The sequence below is a fragment of the Schistocerca cancellata genome, chromosome 3 (assembly GCF_023864275.1).
Source record: "Schistocerca cancellata isolate TAMUIC-IGC-003103 chromosome 3, iqSchCanc2.1, whole genome shotgun sequence".
Lineage (NCBI taxonomy): Eukaryota > Metazoa > Arthropoda > Insecta > Orthoptera > Acrididae > Schistocerca > Schistocerca cancellata.
In genome coordinates, this window is record NC_064628.1 from 578,642,056 (window position 1) to 578,664,468 (window position 22,413).

Below are 22,413 nucleotides of genomic sequence, written 5' to 3' on the forward strand. Positions count from 1 at the left end.
GCTGAGTCTGGCACAGATCGTCCACTGAGTGAGCAATTGGTAAACCCGAATGCCACTACGAGCAATCACAGTGCTCACACTATTGTTCTAGAAATTCTAGATACTGGACTTAAATTTCCGCAACAACTGCTTTGGACCAGAAATTAGCTAACTGCCCACCTGTACGCATCCAGGGGCAGCGGTGGGCAGGGGTGAACGAACAGATAATGCGTGGCAAGTAAGTCAGGCAGGCTGCGCCATACAAGACAGCAGTGGCCTCCCACCTAAGGGCAGGGATAACCAAATAGTTCGTACTTGCCTATATCTCCTATAATAGGACTATCTGGAGGACCCTTGTACTGGCTATGATTGTCCATAAGTGAGTTGATGGGCCTGCGTTCCATGGGGCACCATGGAAACAGCCTACCGCTTCCAACAGAAACAATATGATGAAAGCATTGTTGTTTAAGGATTTTGGTCCAAAAAATCGATTTTTCAAAAATATTATTTTCTTCATCTACACAGTCTAATCGATGTTGACTGAATTTTATCGTGATAGCAGCTTTAGAAATGCCTTTAAATTGTTAAACTGATTAAATCTGCACCGGCGGCCACTTGCACCTTTTCCGACATTTGGGAAACTCCTTTCTTCAGCGGAATTTTTGTCAGTGTGGAAGCTATTTTCGTTCGATATCTTTGGCTGACATCTACACCTCTGGCTGATACCCATATGTTTGCCTGAAAACTTTCTTGCATGTTGTTTATTTACGTTTTGACAATACTAACACATATTAGTAGGTGGAAGGTTTAATTCGCAAACCTTTACTTGGAAGTCAAGATTCATGCATAATGGGTGGTGGAAAAATTGTGTTTATCAAACAGGTTTCATGGAAATCGGTTTACCAACAAAAAATGGGGAGCACCTCGAAATGAAGAACATAAGCTCTCAGCTTCAGCATCGAAACTTGGGACAGGAGAATTGTACAGGTGCATGAATAATGTTATATGGATTCCACTGGATTCAGACTTATTGATTTAGAGCTTCTCTGCCAGGCTATAAAGTTTTCATGTTCATGTGTTAGCTGTAAAAATACGGAATGCATGATTGTTGCTGAAGAAAGAAGAGTGGGAATAGCTTGTGTTTTTAAATTAATTTTCATCCTCCAAATCAGCTGATCTGGTACCTATGTGAGCAATTTTAGATTATCATATGCTCTGAGATGCATTGGACAGGGCAAGGAAGGAGTTAATTTATTGTGTGGTTTTCTGAACATGCCTCCACCTTGTGCAAGATCTGAAAAAATAAATAATAAAGTGTCTGATGCTGTATGTGATACTGCCAAAGTTTCTATGAAGAAAGCAGTGGAAGAATTGGTGGAAATAAACCAAAAAGAAATAGATCGTGGGGGTAGATATTCATAACAGTGAATCTCCTACAAATGTTACTGACCTTTGTGTGTCTGTAGATGGGACCTGGGTGAAAAGGGCTCACACATCTCTGTATGGAGTTGCAACTGTTGTTGCTATTGACTCAGGTAAAGTTTTAGATGTAGAAATTTTGTCTAAATATTTCCACCAGTGTGCAACAAGGAAAATGTTCAACAATGAAGACAATGAGAAACTATGGCAAGAAAAGCATGCAGCAGCATGCTCTAAAAATTATAGTGGCCCAAGTGGGATCATGGAGGCTGATGAAGTTCTGAGGATGTTCTCCAGATCTGAGGACCAGTATAGTGTTAAATATACTAAATACCTTGGTGATCTGGACTCCTCTTCGTTCAAAGCTGTAACAGATAAAAATCTATACAATAGAACAATAGAAAAGTTGGAATATGTTGTCCACATCAAAAAGAGGCTTGGTGGTAGGCTTCGTTGCTTGCTGAAAGAGAAGAAAGGTGAAATACTTTAGATGGAAAATCACGAGGAGGAAAAGGCTTGCTCTGAAAGAAATTGATTCTCTTCAGTTATTTTATGGGAGAGCTATCAGGAAAAACACACATAACTTAGAGGCAATGAGGCATGCTGTGTGGGCAATTTTTTTCCACAAACTCTCCACTGACCAAACACTAATGCCAACAGAAATAAGACGTATTCATATAAACACTCATTACCAGAACCTTTGCTGACCATTGTGGCCGAGCGGTTCTAGGCGCTTCAGTCTGGAACCGCGCGACCGCTACGGTCGCAGGTTCGAATCCTGCCTCGGGCATGGATGTGTGTGATGTCCTTAGGTTAGTTAGGTTTAAGTAGTTCTAAGTTCTAGGGGACTGGTGACCTCAGATGTTAAGTTCCATAGTGCTCAGAGCCATTTGAACCAGAACCTTTTACGAATGCAATTAAGCTCACGATCAGATTTCTTGCAAACCCTGATTTATTGAGGAAGTGTCTTCTTGGAAAGACACAAAGTGCAAATGAAAGCCTCAATAATTAAGTTTTGATTAGATGCTCAAAAAGGACATTCTGTGTAATTGAAGTATTCAAAACAGGTGTCTACGATTTATATTATGATAACGGAAATAATGGCAGAACTGGAGCACTAAAGAGAGTTGGTGTGGATCCTGGTGTGTTTACAACAAAAGCATTTTACACCATCAACGAGAGCAGGGTCAAGGAAGCTAACAGATTAGTGTCTCACTTGCAAATACAGGCCAGGCAGATTCGAAGAGGAGAGAAGAGAAACCTGGAGGATGAGGAGCATCAGTATGAAGGATTTTAAAATTGAGGTAAGCATAATTTATGTGAAAGTATGAGAAGAAAATTTTTGAATCTTATTTTCTCTGTTTTACATTTTTTACGTTATTAGAATCGTTTTCTCAAAAAGTATATGCGCTAATGCAATGAAATTTTCAGGAATTGTTTGCAACGTGTTGCTGTCTCCCTAGAACTAAAAAATAAGAGATCTTGCAGTTACATTCTGATTTTTAGATGGTTGTATGTAGAAATAAAGTTAGTATTGGATGTGCAAAATTAAAAACTCTGTAAGGCTACAGTTTGACCATACATTAATAACTGTATTTCACTGGTCTTATAACCTCCTCAGGAGACCACAATAAAATTTTCAGATTAATTGCTTGATTAGAATTTGAGTTACGGCTTTTTATAAAAAAACACAATAAAAAGAATTAAAAATTCAAATTTCTAGCAAAATGTTAATCCTGAATATTTTATTATATTTTTCCGTTAAAACATAACTATTTTGCTTTACACATGCAAAATTTTAGATTTTTACGTTAATAAATATGGCTGTAATGATTTTTTAAATAAATGTTTACATTTTCTGTTACCCCCCCCCCAACCCTAAGGGATCATATCTTATTGTATCAAGCCTTTCGACATTTTACTTATTTTCATAACGATCGTTCATTTAAACATGAGTATGTGCACAAATGTGTAATAATTTTCCTAATCCCTTTCCTATATGCTAGACACCAGCACCTGGTTCGAATTACAACAATCATATTCGACCTTGTATTTATAATCAATAAAGTTGGACCTAGAAGGAAGACATTTTATCTTAGTAGCACAGGTCTTTCTTTTTGCTGCACATAATGACTCTGTCTGGTCCATTTGACGATGCTTACGAAACAATAGCAAATTCCTACCAGCAGGTTGGTGATAAATAATACCATTGAATGCAAAATAATTGTAGGTAAAGATTGGTTCTATTGTCTCTATAACCTCAACGGTGTTACTTTGTAAACAATTTCTTAATTTCAGTAAACTGTTCTTTATAACTGCAATGGCTTATTTTATAGTGATTGGACTACCAGTTTGTGACATCTTGTTTATATACAGTGGACACCATTTGGAACATTTAATTTTCTTATTTCAGTGACAAGTGTGGTACAGTTTATACAGTATGTGTTATTTCATATGTCAAACACATTTTCAGAAAATGAATATCCTTGTAAAAGAGTTTGTATGCAGGCTTAGCCAATACATTTATTACTGGTCTAATTGGACATCCTTCCTTGTGTGCTTTAGGGTTCATCTAAGTGATGTATTTCTTTTCAGATTCTACCAACACGAAATGTGTCTTCTTTAACTTCCTTTGATTTTGTTGTAGAATTGTTTTGTTGGATTTTGTTCAGCTGCACTGTGTTGTTTTCCATGAAAACTTTAAGAGCTTTTTGTTTCAGGATATTTTTTCATAATGATTATTATGTGGCCTTTCTGTTTTATATGCTGATTATTTCTTAGTTCTTTGTTTATACAACTTATTGTTTTTTAACTGTTTTGTAATTGTCTATATTTAATTTCATGTTTCTTTGGTTCATTCTCTGGGAGTTTGTTTAGTTTGTGACATGTAGCAGATTACTTGTTTCTATTCAGTTTCACAGTGTCTACTGCCTACTTTGTTACTTGTTTCTATTCAGTTTCACAGTGTCTATTGCCTACTTTGTTGCCACTATGAGCTGACAAATACTCCTTTGCATTATTTTTTCAGACTTTCCTATAATAGGTTTATCTCTTGAGTGAAACAAGAAGTTTCTTGTTATCAGTCAGTATTTAATTTATTTCCAAAATACGTTCCAAAGGTTTAAGCCTCCATCATCATATGGATTTATCTAAATTAATAGGATATGTTTGTGTTGTGTTACAACTTTGGGTAACCTGTGGCACAGTCTAGTAGAGAAAACAATACACTATCACAGAACTTCGCTCAATGGGGTTGGAGGGTGGGGAAACCGTCTTAGACAAAAAATGGAATGTAATAGTAAATGTGCAAATAAAAAACCAAAATAAAATAAAATACTTCCAGTCATCACAGGCTCCTTTCTCTGTCATAATACATCTCATATTAATTGTTACACTTTGCAAACAGATTTGATGTACAAAACAGATAGGTGCAGAGAAGTAGAAACAAAGTAGAAACACTATTACAAAGTCAAACATCATATATCAAAACACAACCATTATTTCAGAGAATGTCTTAAGGCATTGTTGAAATTTTTGATGGAGTAGATCATTAGATATGTTAGATTAAATATTTCAAGTGGTGTATGAATCGTTTTTGGTCAAGTTTATATAGCAGAAACTAGTACTCATTTATGTAATCAGGTTCTAACATTCTGCATGGTGTCTCTTTGTTCTAAGTCGTGCCTCCCTACCACTTTCGCGCAACAACGCTCTGAGCGTGTTTTTTAGGGAATTGACTAGTTTGAACCTGGGACCTGTTGCTGGTAAGGAGACGGCAGACCACACATGACATGTAGAGTTCAGAGGAGTTCAGTGAGACTAGCGATGATATAATCAAATACTTAATGATTTCAGCATCAGCTCCACTGCACTCCCTGTAAAAGAATCTTAATACTAACTAAACTTAGTGGAAGGGGTTCAAGGCTTTCCTATTTTTAGTTAGCTGGTAAAATAACGTCGAAAAAGCAGTTAAGTTTACCATTGGAAATTATATTCTACTCACAAAACATTGTTTATAAATTGCACTATTGATAAAAGGAAATATTTTAATACAGGATGATAAAAACCAACTGCGTTCAACAAAAATGTGAACGAATATTCCCTGAATGGGTTTCCAAGTTCTACAATGGATTGAAGGATGGCCTATGCCATATCACATCTACGATCTAGATTTAAGTTAAGTTTCATAAAAGAGAAAACTATCAAAATGGTCTACAGTGACCCTCAATTATCTTTAATTACTTGTCTAAGTTGTCGTAAATTACAGTGGCTCATGTGGCTTCTCAATAATTATATAACAGAAACATCATCGCATTTCAGATTTTAACTTCACGTAGCAAATGTGAATACCATGAGCTTTAATTGACGATCGACACTAGTATTACGCTAAACGGGGGTGTAACAGATGAGACTTCTGCAATTATGAGTGAAGCCTTATGCGCTCAAAAATGCGGCATTGTGTGCGTTCATTACCTTGTTGGTGTTTAGGCAGCGTCAGGGGGTGGCGGGCGGCGTAACTCCACACCGCGCCGTCTCGGAAGCAACTCTCTCCTAACTTCTCCTTACTACAATTTTCCGAAGTTGGTTTAAAAAAAGCTATCTGGCTGTGTTTTCAACTGACCAGTCAGGGTCTCAATGTTAACCTTAAGCTCCGCTACAAAAATTCTGCCTATCCAATGAGAAACGTTATACTTTTCGTGGTGGGGCAATGTTTTTAACGTTTGCAACGTAACAGAGACGCGAAAAAGTCTCACGCTAAAACTTGCAGCTGGTGTGGCCCTTTTAGTGTTATCATAAGATCTATAATGTTCTTCTGAAGGGCTCTATCTTTTAACATGGGCTGGGGGGTGGTTTTGGCGGTCAGCTGGCGACGTGGGTGTCCGTCCCTTATCGTAGGGCCTCCTAGCCTACACGATTCTGCTCTTGGCTTCGGTTCTCGTTTCTCCCCTCAGAATTGCGTCTGTTTCACGGTGGGAAGGTATGATATGCATTTAGGCGTTCTTGTGTTAGTCTGTGGTATTCCATTTGCTCACTCGATCGTATTACTTTGGTTAATTTAACGTCAGGATTTATTTGGAGCTGTGTGACATACTGCTGCATTTGCTATCATGTCTGGGTTTTCATGGAAGGTGTTGGATTTGCCTGACACCTTACAAGATGCCAAGGTGAAAAGGATAAGTGCAATAATTATGTTGCCAACAGTGGCAAAATTATACGTAAATAACAAGTTAGGTTGGAATTCAGGGCTAGAGGATGAAAGGAGTGACAATAGTTTGATTATGACAGAGCTGCAGGCTTCTTAGGTTCAGATCTGTTATCCATTTTTACTAAGTAAATGTGGAAGCAATAAACTGAAAAGGAATTGAAGATATTCAGGTAGCTATACTATTAATAATATAAACAGATTATGTAGAATCAGACTAATATAGGGTACAAACTGTTGGTTTTGAATGGATCTGTTGAGTCTTGTGAGCTACAAAAGTGAACTAGTAGTTTGAAAAATATCAAAGGAACATGCAGTTAACTAAATAATTCATGATACCATACATCAGCAATTTCCATCCACCTGCATGAAAAAAAAAACACCATGCTGACAATACAAGTGTCAACATCCTACATATCTAACCTAAAGGCAAACAACGAGATATCCTTGAAAATACTCCGAATATACAAAGATCAATGGAAACCATCTGCATACATCATGAATGATAAAAATGACAACATTTACAACAGTACCCTCTCTGTTTTCATTAGCAGCCTACATTATTAAATCTGAAATGGACACACACACACACACACACACACACACACACACACACACACACACACACACACACACAGAGCCCTCTTACCTCCCCTTCATATTTACCATAAATTATTAATTATGTTACTGTGATATTCCAAATAAACAATATAATTGCCTTGTTGTTGTTGTTGTTATCTTGTGAGTCCAAGAACTCGTTTGATGGAGATTACTATGCTGCTCTATCCTGTGCAAGCCGCCTCATCTCTGAATAACTACTGCAACTTACATCCTTCTGACTCTGAGTCTCCCTCCTCCACAATTTTTATCGCCCACACTTACCTCCACTACTAAAGTGGTTACCCATGATGTCTCAGAATGTGTCGTGTCAACTGATCTCTTCTTCTAGTCATATCATGCCACAAATTTCTTTTCACCGGAGTTCTATTCAGTACCTTCTCATTAGTTACACACCTACCCATCTAATCCTACTACTTTCGTAGCACTACATTTCAAAAGATTCTATTCTCTTCTTGTCTAAACTATTTATCATCCACATTTCACTTCCATACATGGCTACACTCCATGTAAATACTTTCAGAAAACATCAAACACTTAAATCCCAATTCCATGTTAACAAGTTTCTTTTCTTCACAAACATTTTTCTTGACACTGCCAGTTTACGTTTTACATCCTGTCTACTTTGTCTTTGTCTGTTATCGTTTATTTTGTTGCACAAGTAACAAACCCTATCTGCTACTTTAAGTGTCTTAATTCTAATCCAATTCCATCATCACCACCTCATTTTATTCGACTGCATTTTATTAACTTGTTTTGTTTTTGTTGATTTTCATCTTATATCCTCCTTTCAAGACACTGTCCATTCTGTTCAACTTCTCTTCCAAGTCCTCCTTTGACAGAACTACACTATCACAGGAAAACCTCAAAGCTTTTATTTTTTCTTCCTGAACTTTAATTTCTACTTGAAAATTTTCTTTTGTTTCCTTAATTGCTTGTTCAATGTGCAAAATGAAAAACATCAGCAGTAGGCTGCATTCTTGCCTCACTCCATTCTCAACCACTGCTTCTGTTCCACATTGCTCAACTGCTGCAATTTCCTTCTGGTTTCTGTACAAGTTGTAAATAACTTTCCACTCCCTGTATTTTATATCTGATATCTTCAGAACTTCAATATATCTGAATCCCAATCAGAACTGTTATTTATGTGTAATTTTGCCATTCTTGGAAAAATAATTATATAGCACTTAGTGTTTTCAACCCATCACCTGATTCCATAAATTAAATGTTTTCAACCCACCACCTGATTCAATAAATTAGTAGAAGTTTGAGCTATATAAACATGACTGAAAAGGATTTGTGTACCACTTGAAATATTTACTGTAACATATCTAATTATTTATCTCCACAATGCTTTAAGAACCACCCCAAAACAGTGGTTTTGTTTTGCCATATGTTCTTTGAACTTTGAGACAGTGTTTGGTTTTGCTGTACAGTTTTTGCACCTATCAGTTTCTATACACAATCTTTATTTAAAAGTTTAACTGTTTATATGCGATGTATTATGACAGAAAAAGGAGCTTCTGACTACTGGAGATATTTTATTTTATTTCAGTTGGTCATTTGTACATTTATGTTTATGTTCATTTTTTGTCACAGACCAAACCTCACCCCCCCCTCCCCACACACACACACACACACACACACACACACACACACACACACACACACACACACACACACACACACACACACACACTGAGCAAACTTCAAACTTCTGAGATAGTGTATGGTTTTCTCTACTAGACAGTGCCACAGCTTACCCCAAAGTCTTGAGACAACATACATATGTCATATTAATACAAATAAACAAACCTGATGATGGGGGTTGAAACTTCTGAAACACCTTATGAAAATAAATTAAACAGTGACTGGTAACAATAAACTAATTGTTTCGTTTGTCATCAAAAACAGTCAGGATAAAGCCTGACCTAAATTTTGACATTTAAAGGTTTACGTCTTTCTCACTGAATAGTATTTTTTTGTTCTTCATTAGTGTACTGTCGAATGTGTAAGTGCTTTCAGCATTGTTACCCTTGTTTCTTGTTTTGATATTACATTCATTTCAGACTGTTCACCTCCTTACGGTGTGTGTTACAGATGATAAGGTACAACATAATGTGAATCCCATATAAAGTTCCATGTGTTCATTCCTTTCTATTTACAAACTTATGTCCAATAGTTACCTGTTTAAAACTGTTTTCACACTAGATACACCGAATGCATCTACTATTACAAATATAACCAATTCGCAAAATTAGCTATCAGAACATACATAAAAACATGGGCACACTTTCATATAGAAGTAGACTATAATCACTTCCAGAAATCATGAAGTAGAAGAATTAAAAATTTTTGGACAGTACAAAAAGAGAAGAGATAGAATTCTTGTTGATAAGCTAGAGTGTGAATGGATTAATTTCTTCACATGTTTCTTCTGTATATAATGTCTCTATTAAATCCATATATATGCTTTTTCCTCCGTGCATCACCCTCAATATTTCCAAGAAGATAGTAAAAAATAGAATGTAAGGCAGAATTATAATTTAAGTAGTCATTGGTGTTACTGACAGAAATTATAATAGGAGGTTTGTACCTGGAGGATAGTGTACCCAGTAACAGATGACCTTTTGCGGTACTTCAGTCTAGTGAATGATTTTAGAATCACATGATGAAATGTACATTTTCCTGATGAGGCAACAGTTTGTTGCGAAAGCTTGAATTTTATGTGTATGTTTGTGTTCGTATGTGTGTCTGTCGACCTGCCAGCACTTTCATTTGGTAAGTCACATCATCTTTGTTTTTAGGTATATTTTTCCCTCGTGGAATGTTTCCTTCTATTATAACCTTGTACATTCTAATAGAAGAGGGTCCATACCATGTAACATGTCATAGTTACCATGTAACATGTCATAGTTGCAAAATGAATTGAGTTTCTTTATGTCTTCATCATTTGAAAATAGAAATTGGTTTTTGTTTCCAACAACTTCTATTTTAACATATTTAATCTGTAAATGGTTTTTTATAATACTTCTGCTTAATTTGATTTCACTTACTGATTATTGTTGTGTAGTAGAGTAATAATTTAACAGAGAGACATGATTAAATACTATCATGATAAGATTTTTCTCGATTGCAATGATTAAATTTCAATATGATGTTTGTTTGTAGGTACATGATCATGTTGTAACTTGGAACATGTATTCACATTTGGAAAGACATTAATTTTCCTCAAGTAATTTTTGTACTTCTTGAAAAAGACTGAAGCACATAAAAGCAGTTATCATTGTTTAAATATGGGACAATAAAATGTATTTAACTTCTGTTACACAGCTGGGTACAGGTGAACGTTTGAAACGTATACTAAGGTACAACACTCTCTCCTAAGCGAAAATATTATGTAAATCATATAATTCACTACAGTGGGACTGCTTTGAATGTACACAAACTTTTGGAAAGCACTACTGTCATAAAATCTTTGCACTATGTTTTGATTTCACGTTAACAGAATGTGTGAGTGATGGTTTGCACGTGTATGAATTTCTGTTCCATAAAGGATACAGTAAACAAATAAGCAGATGCATGAAAAAACTGTTTTCAAGTATTGGTGTCTAAATAATTCCAAGATTTATATCTTCCAATTGCAGTAAACCCATGAATTATTGCAGGAAAGAGAAGCACAAAAACAACCACAGATATCACATACGAAACCTATGTAAATAGTTGTGCTTGAAGCCAGCCAGGGTGGCCGATCGGTTCTAGGCGTTACAGTCTGGAACCGCACGACCGCTACGGTCGTAGCGAATCCTGCCTCGGGCATGGATGTATGTGATGTCCTTAGGTTAGTTATATTTAAGTAGTTCTAAGTTCTAGGAGACTGATGACCTCAGAAGTTAAGTCCCATAGTGCTCAGAGCCATTTGAACCAATTTTTTGTGCTTGAAACTGGTGATATATTCCTGAAACGCGTTGTTCTATGCTTGAAAATCCGTAACTGGTGATGGTTTTGTTATTTTAATCATCTGTATTTGTTATCTGAATTGCCTTTTCACCTGAAAGCACACCAGAGCTATATTGCTAGATACTGTATTCAATGTCTCTGATTGATTTCACAAATTAATAGGGACATTGATTCTGTTTACACGATCTAATGATGTTGATTAATTTTAAGAGCCATCGATTGATGGTGAAGACAAATTCGTACTTGAGTTTATAAATGTTTCTAATAATTTTATTGTTACTGGTTACATTACTGCCACTTTTAGTCTTACTGTAATAAAACTATTTTCACTGTTGTTACCGTAAAAGTTACATACAATTTACCGAATCTTACTACAATGCTCACACCGAGTGGGATGGTGCATTTGTTATCACAGTAGACTGAGAGGACGATGGTTCAAAGCAGCTTCCGGTCATTTAATTTAGGTTTTCCGTGGTTTCCCTAAACTGCTTAAGACTAATGTCGGGATAGTTTCTTCGAGAGGGTACGGCCACTTACCTTCTCCACCCTTCCCTAATCCAAACTTACACTCTGTGTCTAATGCCCTCGTTGTTGACGAAGTGTTAAAAACTAATCTCCTCCTCCTCCTACCATGCCCACCATGGTGTGACTTTAAATAAAATGCAATATTTTAACATGATGGCTTCAAATAAGCACACATCAGATTGGACTGATGTGTTATAATCTGTATCAGAGTGTTTCTTTCAACACCGACTAATTCTCTGGTCTTAGAAGCATCAAAATTGCCTTTCCAGTTTGTCTGAGTGCAAATGCCCGGCGGATAAATTGATAATGAGGAGATTCGAACCCAGTCAGCTCAGATCAGTAACATTTCCATATTTCATAATTCACCAAGTGGACGAGCACTTGAAAAGTCCATTTTTCAGTTGCACAGTTACTGCAAAACTATCTACTTCCCAAAATTGAAGAACAGATATTAACACCATATTCAAGGTACAACGTGTAGATGCAGTGGCCACGTAAGATTAAAATATTCAGTGACAGGTGGAAAAAAGCAGATAACGTGTATAATTACTGTTTTCTGTCAGATATATCAACACAACAATCACACACACGCCTTAAGAGCATATAACTGTTTATTCAAGGGACAATGGCGATCAAGGAAATTATGTTTTTCAGACCGCTAGAACCGAAGGCAATCTACACTGTCAGACAAAAAGGAAGCACCCAGAAGACACGTCAACCAGAAGTGTGTAAATAATAAGAGTTGCAAAACTCTGACAGGTACAAAGGCCACCAAGGTGAATTAATTTTGTTCGTGTTTTGTATGTTACAAGGCCTGGTAGGGTGCATAAGGGGCGAGAACAGCAGAAGATGTTGAGCGATGTCTGCAAAGGACACGGATATACCGCGCACTGGTGTGAGACAGCGTTATGAGCACTAAGAGTGAATAGGGCCTTATTATGGGTCTCCAGTGGGCTGGTATGTCGAATCGTACAATATCTAGATTTGTGGGGCATTCAGATGTGACAGTGGCCTGATATTAGACAGCATGAGGGAATGTGAGGACAGGCATGTGCTTCTTCAAGATTCCCATTGACCACGTCTGAGCACCACAAGGAAGAATCGCTGTATTGTGCGCCAAAGAGTTCGTAACCCCTTCAAATCTGATCCTGCCACCCGAGAACACTTAATGGACTTCTTGCAACCTTCTCTTACTGCACCATTAGTGGGAAACTATCGGACCAGATAATTTCTCCCCTATACATACACTGCTGTTAAAACCACAACACAAACGCTGCATCCGGAATGGGGCCGTGGCTAGGAAACGTGAACTACTGTTGAATGGCGTCAAACTATGTTCAGCAATGAATCGCAGTTCTGCACTATTCCAAATGACCACCATCTGCTAGTAAGGGGTGACCTGGGGAGAGGTTTCATTCTTAGCGTCATGATATGGGGAGTCATTGGGTAATGTCATGTCATGTCATGTCATGTCCTGTCATGTCATGAACATCCTGCATCCTCATGCATTACTTCTCTTACAGCAGTGTCGTGGTGACATTTTTCAACAGGACAATTCTCATCCATACATTACATGTGATTTATGAACTGTCTGCGTGATGAAGTACTTCTGTTGTCAGCAAGATCCCCATATCCCTCACTCACACAACATGTGTGGGACCATCTAGTACGCCATTCTGTTCCAGTGCCAATATTGAGGACATAAATGACCAGCTACAACAGCTGTAGGCTAGCTTGGCTCAGAAGACCCTTTATGACACTCTTCCCAACAGGGTGAGTCATGCATCTAGGCCAGAGATGTTGCAATGTTGTACAGTTAAGTGAGCTCGTAGTAACTAGTTCTTTGTAAATTTGACTCAAAATTGTGATCAGTGAAATAGCATCACATATACTCCCTACACGTGGAATTTCAGTTACTTTCCACTTTCCCTTCTGGATGCTTCACGTTTTTTTCTCAATTAGTATTGAATATATCTGTCTCATTGAGTACGCTATCTTCTTTCAACATCCCATCAATATGGAGAGACAATGAAGTTCTTTTTACGAACTTCATGCCTCGGTTGGAGGTGCTACAGAGATATGGAATTTCGATTAACTTTATCATGGAGGCAGCACATTAAGGCACTGAAAAAAAAAAAGAATGTCCCGACTCCTGTGTAAAGGCTGCATCACACAACAGTTACTTCATTAACACTGAACTCAATGCTACCAAACACGCGCCTAAAATCGGACGACGTGGTGCTTTGGGTAAGACATTGCACTTTCATTTGGGAGGAGGATAGTTTTGAGCAAACTCCGGCTATCCAGATTCAGGAATTCTGTTGCTTCTCTAAATTGCTCAGGCAAACGCCGGAATGGTTCCGCACAAAAGGGCACAACCTTTCCCATCATTCCTCAACGTGAACCCCTGTTGCGTCACTTCTGACATTGTCATTGATTGGACGATAACTCTGATCTTCCTTCCTTGGTTCCACATCCTTAAACTTATAGTGAGGGCATATATCGTGTGTAAAAAGTAGTTTAAAAAATAGAGCAGCACATATAAGTGGTGGTTAAATTCTTTGCTCTGTTGTACAAAGGAATGTAATACTGCTATACGGAACAAAATGAGACAGAACAGTAAGCAAGTGTAGTGGAGGCTGTACTGTTTTCGACCCAGAAACCACTGTTTGTCACTAAGAGTTTGATTGTACCTGTGAAGTACCGTTTTCACTTTGCCTAGAAAAAGAACAATTAGTATTTTTGTTCGCTAAATTGCCATCGCAGTGAGGAGCGAAGTTGTCAAGAGTTGCAGTGTTATGCACTGTTACTGGCATATTTTCGATTGTTTGTTATTGATCGTATTACATGTTTGTTAATGGTGAGCCTTGGTAAGTGAATTCACAGACGTCTCTAGGCGGTGAGGCATCCAACATCACCAATGAAACCGTACATCGAGACACATGTTGGGAAACCCAGAAATCAATGGAGCTAGGGCCTCGCGAATAACCTTATAGCTCCAGTGGACAAACAGAATGCATAATAACCCTTTGGTGATTCTTAGAATGGGGTACAAATGCTGTTCATTTGCCAGACTAAACGAAGTATGAGAAGCTCATTTTCTGCCGTCATGTTTGAAAGTGTTTGTTGGTAAGAGCCGCCTACTGGAGAACTGCGGTAAAATAGAGGTAACAGGGCAGCTACGTTGCATTTGCGTATGTAAGTGAGAAGAAGCAATAATAAATAACATCGAAACCAGTATAATTTCTTGCATGACAGGTACCATAAGCGAAATTCTTACGGACGCAGTAGAAACCAATAACCCAAGAGGCGACGGGACATCTTTCGCACCACATAATCAACGAAACAATTCGCACAGACAGAGACAATAACTAAGTAATAGTTCAGTCCTGGAAAAATCAGCTAAAACTCTGACATTTCTTAAGCTGTTGAGGTAAAGACGTAGCCAATTAGAGGATGAGTTTTTTTAGAACAAAGAGAGGTGTAGAATTCTAAGATTTCTACACATGAGAGGGTTAAACGGTGGGAATACGTCCACTTTATGTTCGATACGTCATACGGAAATTAGTATTAAATGCTCCATCAACAGGATATTTCTGCTATTCCTTAAGGCAGAATACTATCCCGAGATAAGATGTGTGATATAAACTGTACGCATTCTTCCGATAGTGTGATGAAGAACAGTCGATCCAACATATAAGACATATAGAAGTTGTCGTAACAGTACAGAAATTCACTAAAAGTACTTAAATCATTTACATGTTAATCTCATGCTAATTTATTGCAACGTTTGGAAGAATCGATGCTTCTATTTCTTCTTTGGAAATATCATTATTTCGAATGTGTTTCTCCGAGCAAAAATTCTGTTTTGGTAAAGCCTTGACACTATTATTGAAGTCGGGACGGTGCGAAAAGAATCCACGATTGAATCATCGCATATTCAGTTCTGCTGCTGTTGTTCTATTTTGGTGACATTAATGCCAATTTAACCAATTCTTCAACCACAAAAATGACTGTGGATCTAAAGTGATCATTGAATCGACAGTCATTGAATATGTCATCTTCTTACAAATAACACACTTAAATAAATTTTGGCATATCTCCCAAATGATCTGATCTGCATAAGTAGCTAATCCTGTGGACGGGACTCAGTCAGCTGATTTTTTCTCTTTTTTTTTTTTTTTTTTTTTTGTGGTTTTAGGGCGCACAACTTCAATGGTCATTAGCGCCCTGACTACTCTAAGAATGCACCGCTAGGCACAAGTGGACAACAACAACTAAAAGGGAAAACACGATAAAAGACAGACTGACAGGCCTAGGATTAAAAAACAGCATCATCAAATGTCCTGGGAGAGGTTTGTCAAATTGATAAAACGAAGAACACGAGCAACTGCTCGTGGGTCATCCGCTAAAATGGCATCGAAAGTACTTGGCAGGTTAAGATCTAGACGCAGTGTGTTAAAATATGGACAGGACATTAAAATGTGTCGAACCGTCAGCAAGTGCCCACATGGGCAGAACGGCGCTGGCGCAGCCGTCAGCAGATGGCGATGGCTGAACCGGCAGTGTCCAATTCTTAACCGGGCCAAAACTACCTCCTCCCGCCGAGAAGGGCGTGAGGAGGACGTCCAAGCCACGGGAAGAGGTTTTAAGGCCCGAAGCTTGTTGTCTGTAAGTGCAGCCCAATCGGCATGCCACAGCGACACAATGCGCCGACAAATGACCCTGCTAAAATCGGACGAAGGGACACAACAAGAAGCTGTCCGAGGCTGGAGGACCGCAGCCTTGGCCGCGGCATCTGCAGCTTTGTTCCCAGGGATACCGACATGGCCAGGAACCCACATAAAGCTAACCGGAGAACCGACGTCCACCAGCTGCTGAACAGAGCGTTGGATCCGGTGTACGAAAGGGTGAACCGGGTACGGATCACTGAGGCTCTGGATGGCGCTCAGGGAGTCAGAGCAGATGACATAAGCAGAATGTCGGTGGCGGCAGATGTAAAGAACAGCCTGGTAGAGGGCAAAGAGCTCAGCTGTGAAGACCGAACAATGGCCATGGAGCCGGTATTTGAAACTTTGTGCCCCGACAATAAAGGAACACCTGACCCCGTCATTGGTCTTAGAGCCATCTGTATAAATGAAAGTCATGTTGATGAACTTCGAACGAAGTTCCAAAAAACGGGAGTGGTAGACCGAACCGGGGGTAACCTCTTTTGGGAGCGAGCTGAGGTCAAGGTGAACGCGGACCTGAGCCTGGAGCCAAGGTGGCGTGTGGCTCTCGCCCACTCGAAAGGTTGCAGGGAGTGAAAAATTAAGGTGTTGAAGGAGGCGACGAAAGCGAACTCCAGGGGGTAGCAGGGCAGAGACATACAACCCGTATTGACGGTCGAGAGAGTCGTCAAAAAAGGAACGATCAGACGGATGGTCAGGCATTGACAGTAGCCGACAGGCATACCGACAAAGCAGTATATCGCGCCGGTAGGTGAGTGGCAATTCGCCAGCGTCAGCATGAAGACTCTCTACGGGACTAGTATAAAATGCTCCGATCGCAAGTCGTAAACCCCGATGTTGTATGGAGTTGAGGCGGCGTAAGATGGATGGCCGTGCAGAGGAGTATACGAAGGTCCCATAATCCAGCTTGGAGCGGACGATCGACCGATATAGACGAAGTAGGACGGTTCGATCCGCTCCCCACGACATACCACTGAGAACACGGAGGACATTTAAAGAACGGGTACAACGGGCGGCCAAATACGACACATGTGGAGACCAGCTAAGTTTCCTGTCAAATGTAAGGCCTAAAAATTTGGTTGTCTCCACGATTGGGAGAGCAATGGGACCAAGTCATAAGGACGGTGGGAGAAACACTTTGTAGCGCCAGAAGTTAATACAGACCGTCTTCTCGGCAGAAAAACGGAAGCCATTGGCGACACTCCAGGAGTAAAGACGGTCAAGAGAACGCTGAAGACAGCGCTCCAGGACACGTGTACAATTTGCGCTGCAATAGATGGTAAAATCGTCCACAAAAAGGGAGCCTGATACATCAGCTGGGAGGCAATCCATTATTGGATTGATCGCGATGGCGAAGAGAGTGACGCTCAAAACTGAGCCCTGTGGCACTCCATTCTCCTGGCGAAAGGTGTCGGACAGGACAGAACCCACACGTACCCTGAACTGTCGATCCATTAAAAAGGAACGAATAAAAAGAGGGAGGCGACCGCGAAGGCCCCATGTATGCATGGTGCGGAGAATGCCCGCCCTCCAACAGGTGTCGTAAGCCTTCTCCAAATCAAAGAACACAGCCGCGGTCGGGCGCTTCCGCAAGAAGTTATTCATAATGAAGGTCGACAAGGTAACCAGATGGTCAACAGCAGAGCGGCGCCTACAAAATCCACATTGTACATTGGTAAGTAGGCGTCGAGACTCGAGCAGCCAAACTAATCGAGAGTTAACCATTCGCTCCATCACTTTACAGACACAGCTGGTAAGCGAGATAGGTCGATAACTGGAAGGCAAGTGCTTGTCCTTCCCCGGCTTAGGAATCGGGACAACAATAGACTCGCGCCAGCATGCGGGAACATGTCCCTTAATCCAGATGCGATTATATGTACGAAGAAGAAAACCTTTACCCGCAGGAGAAAGGTTCTTCAGCATCTGAATATGAATAGAATCAGGCCCTGGAGCGGAGGACCGTGATCGGCCAAGTGCGTTTTCGAGTTCCCGCATGGTGAATGGGGCATTATAACTTTCACAATTCGAGGAGCGGAAGTCAGGTGGCCTAGCCTCCTCTGCCTGTTTGCGGGGGAGGAAGGCAGGGTGGTAATTAGCGGAGCTCGAAACCTCTGCGAAAAAGCGGCCGAAGGCATTGGAGACAGCCTCAGGGGCCACATGGACGTCATTCGCGACCTTCAAGCTAGAAACTGGGGAGTGGACCTTAGTGCCAGATAGCCGGCGCAGGCTACCCCAGACAACAGAAGAAGGAGTAAAACTGTTGAAGGTGCTTGTGAAAGCAGCCCAGCTGGCTTTCTTGCTTTCTTTAATAATACGACGACACTGAGCACGTAATCGTTTATAATTAATACAATTCGCCACTGTAGGGTGGCGTTCAAAGGTGCGTAAAGCACGTTGATGAGCACGTAAAGCGTCTCTACATGCTGCGGTCCACCAGGGGACCGGTACGCGACGTGGAGAAGAAGTAGGGTGAGGGATGGAATATTCAGCAGCAGCGAGAATGACTTCCGTGAGGTGTGCGACCTGACGATCGCAGCTTGTGAAGGTTTGATCCTGAAAGGTCGCCCTGGAAGAGAAGAGCCCCCAGTCTGCCTTGGAGATGGTCCAACTAGAGGAGCACGGAGAGGGAGTATGCTGCAGGAGATGGATAACACACGGGAAGTGGTCGCTCGAATATGTATCAGCAAGTGCATACCACTCAAACTGGCGTGCAAGTTGGGGAGTACACATAGAGAGGTCTAAATGGGAATAGGTGTGAGATGTGTCCGAAAGAAAAGTAGGGGCGCCAGTATTGAGGCAGACAAGATTGAGCTGGCTGAAAAGGTCTGCTAACAAGGAGCCCCTTGGGCAGGATGCTGGAGAGCCCCAAAGGGGATGGTGGGCATTGAAGTCTCCAGTTAACAAAAATGGTGCAGGTAGCTGAGCAATAAGTTGCATCATGTCTGCCCTGGTAACGGCAGATGACGATGGAGTGTAAACGGTACAAAACGAAAACGTAAAAGTGGGGAGAGTAATGCGGATGGCAGCTGCCTGCAGGCCGGTGTGCAACGTGATGGGATCGTAGTAAATATCATCCCGGACCAGCAACATAACCCCTCCATGAGCTGGGACACCTACCACAGGGGGTAGGTCAAAACGCACAGAGGTGTAGTGTGCCAAGGCAATTTGATCGCATGGGCGTAGCTTCGTTTCCTGGAGGGCTACGACGAGCGGACGGTGCAAGCGGAGCAGCAACTTCAAGTCCTCTCGGTTGGAGCGAATGCTGCGAATATTCCAGTGAATAAGTGCCATCGTAAGAAAAGGAAGATGAAAAAAGGGGTCACCTCGAAGGCCGCTGAGGGCATGGCTTCGAGCGAGCACTGCCGCCGCTATCAATAGGCGGACAGTCATCGTCCATTGGGTCCATAGGCTCATCGGCCATCTCGGGAGGATGGCCGGGAGGGGGAGCTTCCTCCGCCGGTGAACGGCCAGATGTACGGCTACCAGCGGTGCGGCCAGGCGAAACGGATGACGGCCTGGGGCGGCAACCGCTGGGTGGCGCAGGAGAAGAAATGCGCCGTGGCGGAGAAGGAGAACTGTGCTTCCTATGAGCCTTTTTGGAAGCACGTTTGGTGGAAGTACCGGTCGAAGGCTGGGAGGTCGAGGTACGTAGGAAGTCTGCACGGGATGGTTCCTTCTTGAAGGCCCGTGCATCTGACTTCGGGGTCTTCGTCTTAGCAGAAGCTGATGAAGGGGCTGGTGTCTGTGGGGTGATGGGAGGAAGAGGAGACGTCGACCGCGCGATCTTAGCACTGGCCGAACGGACGACCGTGGTGCTGGAGGTCAGATCACATGTCTGGGTTGCTACCTCCCTGGTAGTCCGAGGAGAGGCGAGGACAGTACTGTATTTCCCCGCTGGGAGCAGCGCAGGCTTCCTACTAGCCAATAGCTTGCGAGCAGCCGAGGTGGACACTTTCTCTTTGACCCGAATTTCTTGGATACAGCGTTCTTCCTTATAGACAGGACAGTCGCGGGAGGATGCGGCATGGTCACCCTGACAGTTCACACAACGAGGAGACGGAGGTGGACAGTCACCCTCATGGGCATCCCTGCCACAAGTGACACATTTAGCCGCATTGGAACAAGACTGTCGAGTGTGATTGAAACGCTGACACTGGTAGCAGCGCGTAGGTGTCGGGACATAGGGGAGAACAGAAATAACCTCGTAGCCCGCCTTGATGCGCAATGGCAGCTTAACACTATCGAAGGTCAAGAAAAGTGTCCGGGTCAGTACAAGGTCATTGTTGACCTTTTTCATGACCCTATGGACAGCCGTCACGCCCTGCTCAGCGAGGAAAGATTGAATCTCCTCGTCAGTCAATCCGTCGAGGGAGCTAGTATAGACTACACCACGAGACGAATTCAAAGTTTGGTGGGCCTCCACCCGGACAGGGAACGTGTACAGGAGTGTGGCCCGAAGCAGTTTTTGTGCCTGAAAGGCACTCTCAGTTTCTAGTAATAAGGTACCGTTACGCAACCTGGTACAAGATTTGACAGATCCGGCTATGGCATCTACGCCCTTCTGGATAACGAAAGGGTTGACAGAGGAAAAATCCTTTCCGTCCTCAGATCGAGAAACAACGAGGAACTGTGGGGCAGGCGGTAGTACTTTTGTCACTGGTGGCTGGTCACGTTTCCGTTTTTGGGCAGAAGTCGAAAGCGATGGAGTAGAATCCATTGCGGAGGAATCCCCCATGATTGCCAGCGTCTCCGATGGCGCGCTCCTTCCTTGTGGGGACCCTCTCAGAGGGCACTCCCGCCTTAGGTGAATGTTTACACCTCAGGTCACACCTCCCGAGAAACAGACGGAGGGACCAATCGGCATGGTCAGAAGGTATCAGCTCAGGCAATCACCCCTCCCCGGGCCTGGCCTTTACCAGGGGGTACGCGCGTGCCTTACATGTCTACCCAGGGCGGGGACTTACGCGTTACCCCGTCACCGGCTACGCGTGCGAACGCGTGGGTCGGCCTTCAGGCATGCACAGGGAGGAAGGAAGAAGAGGAAAAAGAAGAGAGAGAGGGAGAAAGAGGACAGACTGTCTCAAACGCCGAGGCGGAGACCAGAGAAGGCAAGGAGAAGAAGGCAATGAGAAAGCAAGGAGAAGAAGGCAATGAGAAGGCAAGGAGAAGAAAGCAATGAGAAGGCAAGGAGAAGTCAAGGGAAAGAGTAAGGAAGACAGTGAGGTGGAGAAGAGCAAAGAAAGGAACCAACAAAAGGAAGGAAGAAACGAGAAGTGAAAAACGAGAAAGACCACAATTATAGGTTGTGGAACTGTCCGTCTCCGGACGCAGGCGCTAACTACCCCCGTGAGGGGGATGGACTCCTTTTAGTCGCCTCTTACGACAGGCAGGAATACCTCGGGCCTATTCTAATCCCCGGACCCGCAGGGGGGTCAGTCAGCCGAGCGGTCTAGCGCTGCAGTCATGGACTGTGCGGCTGGTCCCGGCGGAGGTTCGAGTCCTCCCTCGGGCATGGGTATGTGTGTTTGTCCTTAGGATAATTTAAGTTAAGTAGTGTGTAAGCTTAGGGACTGATGACCTTAGCAGTTAATTCCCATAAGATTTCACACACAATGAACATTTTTTTTAACACAGTGAACAAGCATATTCTATTCAGTGCTACACATTTTATTTGACTGTTTTATAAACTTTGGAATGTTAAGAAGTTCAAAACCGAAAATCCATTTTCGTGTAACTTCTTAGGCGGTAGTACCTCAAAAAGATGATATCACTGGTTGGTCAATGTGGATCTATACGAAGAAACTTACGTTTGTAACAAGGACATTAACTAATTTGTTACCGTATTTATGAAAAATTTCTTGGTCGTTATTTTATGAGTCACTCGTGATTATTCGGAAAGTAAATCACGTTATTATTATAGTCACGAGCGAAAGGTTTGTTGAAGTGAAAAGCTAAGGAACCTGATCCCCATATCATCTG

General features: G+C 41.7%; 1 protein-coding gene across 4 annotated transcripts in view; it reads right to left on the minus strand.

Moving 5' to 3' along the window:
* LOC126175432 (solute carrier family 22 member 7-like) overlaps nt 1–22,413 on the minus strand; it is a 216,183-nt gene that overhangs the window by 100,231 nt on the left and 93,539 nt on the right. The gene's annotated exons all lie outside the window — the stretch shown is intronic.